The following is a 4,542-nucleotide window of genomic DNA, read 5'->3' on the forward strand; positions in this document are numbered from 1 at the left end:
CATAGTCAACTATAACCATGTATCCTAAATTATATTAATTACTCTATACATATATAATATATATAACTAATCAACTATATAAGTATAACTATATAACCACAATTGAAACCCCAATAAAAATTAAAACCAAGTGACTTAAGTGTTTAAAAAATTAAAACCCCAATTTAATTACAAAACTCAAACACTGAAGTCACTAATCAGTAATCACTCAATTAAAAGTTTGAAACCCCAATTACTCAATTAGACTAATTTAGTCAATTGATCAAATATTACCCCAATACCCCCAAATGAAACAACCACTCACGCACTCATCTAGTCAATTTAGTCAATCTCCAATATAACAAAACTCATTCACTCATTCAGAATTTCAGACAGTCACTCACTCAATTCCAAACCCTAAGCTCGCGTCGCGCCGCCCTCTTTCGATCTCCAATCTCATCAGCTCTCAGCCTCTCACGGTCTCACCTCTCAGTCCCTGGGTCTCTCACCTCTCAGTCTCGCAGCTCGCCTCTCATCCTTCATCTATCACTCTCAGTCTCGCAGCTCGCAGCTCGCCTCTCGCCCTCGCCATCTTCCTCTCTTCCCGTCGCCGTCGCCGTCGCCAACTCCCAGTCACTCTCTCACGTCTCAGTGTCTCAGTCAGTCACTCTCCCCTCTCACTCTCACATCTCAGTGTCTCAAACCCACGATCGTCTCAGTGTGTCGCCATCGCCGTCGCGATCTTCCTCTCGTGATCAGTCCATCGCGATCTTCCTCTCGCCGTCGCCTCTCGCCGTCGCCTCTCGACTCGGCTCTTGATCTCGCCTCTCGACCCGACTGTAAGTTCTCTCACCTCTCATCTCTCATATCTCAGTATCTCATTCTGTCTAATTTACTAAACTAGGGTTTGATTTTGGGTTAGGTTTAGGGTTTGATTTGGGGATTTAGGGTTGGATTTTCTGATTTACTTGAATTTGGGTTTGATAATTTTGATTGACTAATTTACTTGTTGTTTGGGAAAATTGAAACTTGTTGGGTTTACTTGTTGGGAAAATTGGAACTTGCTGGGAAAATTGGAACTTGCTGGGTGTATTGATTTACTGATTTACTTGTTGGGTTTGATAATTTTGATTGTTAATCTGTCTGTTAAATTGTTAGGAGAGATGGAGCCCCAATTTGTTAAGTTGAATTCTATTGTTTAGTTGATTAGTTGCTTAGTTGCTTAGTTATTTATTTATAGTGTTTGATGACAATTGGTTGTTGATAGGAGTTATTTGAAGACAATTGGTTTTTGACAGGAGTTATTTGAAGACAATTGGCTGGTGGCAGGGGGTTGATGATTGGCTAGGGTATTTTCATTTGTGTTATTTTTAGTTATGTAACTCAATTTGTATTTAATTGGTTTGTACTTTGTAATTTGTATTAGGTTGGTTTGTAATTTGTATTTGGTTTGTACTTCTTTAGCTTTGGTTGGTTTTTATCTTTTAATTTACTTGCATTTGCACTTGGACAATGGTGTATGGTTAGTAAGTTATTAGGTTATTTTTTAATTTACTTGCACTTGCACTTGATGAGTGATGAAATGGTTTGTCACTTTGAGTCTTTAAAGTTGTGAAATGGTTAGTGGTTGATATCTTGTAGGTTGTGGAATGGTACAAAAAATGTAATGGTTGAATGTTGATGACTTGATTTCTTATATGTTAATTGTTAAATGTTGAATTGTTGTGATTTGTTGTGAATTGTGATTTGAACAAATGGTTGATTTGTTGTTAAAAAAAATGTTTTGATTTGTTGTTAAAAAAAAATACTGTGAGTTGTTATTAAAAACTAAAAAAAAAAACATGTTTTAAAATTATTTTGGCCCAAAAATTTAATTGGGCTAAGGCCCAAATAGTGAGGCCCAGTCCCAAACAGTGAACTGGACTGAACTGGAACTGTTCCAGTTCAGTTTGGTCCAGTTCTGAGCCAAAATTTTCAGTTCTCTGGTACCGGACTGGACTGGATTAGCTCCACAGTTCAGTTTACAGTTTGGGGTGAGCACTGGACTGTACTGGACCGTGCCCACCCCTACACAGAATGTCAAATTGTGAGGTTTGGAATTGGAAAGAGAAGATTAAAAGAGTAAGAATGAGATTAAATGGGTTATTTCATAAAGGAATAATTTTAGCAAAATGACTCGTACTATGCTCATTGTCGCAATTGACGATGCGACATTCACTTTGTTCCAATTAAGGATCTTAAACCTTTTTTTTTTTTTGCTTAATTAAGTGTTTTCGGTCAAAAAATACTAATTTTGAGTGGCAAAAATGCCTCTTTACCTAAACAAATATAAAAAAAAATAAAATAAAACTAAACAATTAAAATAAAAATAAAAATAATTAAACTAAACAAATAGAAAGTTTAGTGGAGAAGTGGGTCGGGGCTAGGGGGAGCTGGGTGGGCGGGCAGAGAGAAGGAGAGAGAGATGAGAGAGAAAGGGAGGCAAAGAGAGGAGAGGGGTGAGGCTCGGTGGGGTAAGGGCGGGGCTGGAGCTGTGTTTGGGGGAAAGGGAAGGGGAATGGTGGGGTGGGGATGGGTTGGGGGATCTAGCAAGGGGGAGAGAGAGAAAGAGAGGAAAAGCAGAGAGAGATGAGAGAAAAAGTGAGCAGAGAGAGGAGAGGGGTATGCTGGGTGGGGGAAATGTGCGACGAGGATGGAAGAGGGTGGGGGGAGCTGGCTGGGGGGCAGAGAGAAAAAGAGGAGAGACAGAGAGAGATGAGAAAAAAATTGAGGCAAAGAGAAAGAAGAGGAGTGGAGCTGGGTGGGGGAAGGGGGAAGGCTGAGGCTAGGTGGTAGGGGAAGGGGGAGGGCTGGGGCTAGGTGGTAGGTGAAGGGGCGGGGCTAGGTGGTGGGTGGGGCTTGGTGGGTGAAGGAGGATGCCCTTTATTTTTATTTTTATTTTTTTACTTTTTAAAATTCAATTAGTTTTACTTTGTGGAATTTTTTTTATATTTTTAGTTTCTTTTAGTTTTATTTTGCAAACTATTTTTTTATGATTATTTTTATTTTTTAATAATTAGCTTTATTTTTTAATAATTTTTTATAATTATTTTTTAAGTAAAAAGACGTTTTTGCCTCCATCATCAACTGTGATAAAGGATATAGTTAGAGTATTTTTCCTAAAATTATCCCTTTCATAAATTTACCCTATTTTTGTTTATCAATCATTAATAACCAATTTAAAAGCCCAAACCAAACCAATTAAAACCGATTTGGTGACAGTTAAGAACTTCCTTTATTTTTTTCATACGTGCTAGTCATTGATTGGATATTAAACACGCCTACAATAGACTATATCCTAGACAATCCCTCTCTTTTACCCTATGTCAGTCGCCTCAGATTTCCGTCCACATGGCCTCACCGTCAATTGCCATTACCAATGAGCAAGGTTTAAAATACTGGCCGTGAAGATATTATCGAGACTCCAAAATAGAAGTGTCAAATGGGTCAGGTCGGCCCGAGCACAACACAACATGACACGATTAAAATAGACATGACACGATTAAAGAGGCCGGGCTGGACCGAAGTTTTTAACCCATTGGGCACGACACGGGCCAAGCACGGCACGAGCACGGGCATGAAATATGTCCGAATTAGGCATGACTATTTTAACATTGTTTTTTTTATTTTTAGAGAACCTTTTAACAAAAATATTCAATTTTCATTAAAAATAATGTTAATATTTAATTATAAAAAAGAAAAAAATATCATAAGATTAGTTTTATCACCTTAAAAAAAATAATAAAAAAAAGTCTGTGGGCCGACCTGTGTAAGGCACGGTATGGCACGAGCACGAATGGCCTGTGAGCCGTGCTGGACCTAGGTCTTAATTATATAGGCCGACCTGAGCACGGCATGAAAGCATGATAGGCTTCCGACCCGGCCCGTTTGACACATCTACTCCAAAATAAGGAAATATCGATGTCATTATCGATATTGGCCGCCGTACACAAATACAACAGATATTGATTTCAAAACACATAATTTTTAAATGAAACTTTAGAAAATGTGAAATCAATCATCAATGCATATAATATGATATAATTATCATAAATTAGGGTTTATATGACAAGTATATGATATGTAGGGGATATAATATATATTAGTGTCAAGTTTGAAAAGTAAAATTGAACTATAATAGATTATTAATGCATAAATTGATTGATACTCGATCTTGTTTATTATTTATTATTTAAAATTGAACATAATCATCACACATTTTCTTATTTATTATTATTAGAATGTTATTTTCTATTAAATGAGAATATATAATTGAGATTTTTTAAGAGTAAATAAAAAATTCTTAGAAACAAAACTAGTAAAATGCCCCAAATTAAATGCGTTCATGTTTAATATTTTTTTAAACCCACTATTTAGAGTAGAAATTTGAGCCCAAATCCACTAATAAGAATACTAATATAAGGCCCAACAACTCCCAATAGTCAAAGGTGGAGGTTATTATGACCACCCTCCTTTGTTAAATTGCACATCCTAATATATTTTGAACAAATTTTTTAAATTTTA

The 4,542-nt window shown here is 36.6% G+C and overlaps 1 long non-coding RNA gene across 1 annotated transcript; it reads left to right on the forward strand.

Moving 5' to 3' along the window:
* The first annotated feature begins 374 nt into the window (after nt 1-374).
* LOC147291504 (uncharacterized) lies at nt 375-1,548 on the forward strand. Its single transcript, XR_015121423.1, has 2 exons — nt 375-818; nt 1,278-1,548. It is a non-coding gene; the product is annotated as an uncharacterized LOC147291504 (long non-coding RNA).
* The last annotated feature ends 2,994 nt before the right edge of the window (nt 1,549-4,542 follow it).

The sequence above is a fragment of the Dryas octopetala genome, chromosome 3 (genome assembly GCF_963921425.1).
Source record: "Dryas octopetala chromosome 3, drDryOcto1.1, whole genome shotgun sequence".
In the NCBI taxonomy this organism is placed as follows: domain Eukaryota; kingdom Viridiplantae; phylum Streptophyta; class Magnoliopsida; order Rosales; family Rosaceae; genus Dryas; species Dryas octopetala.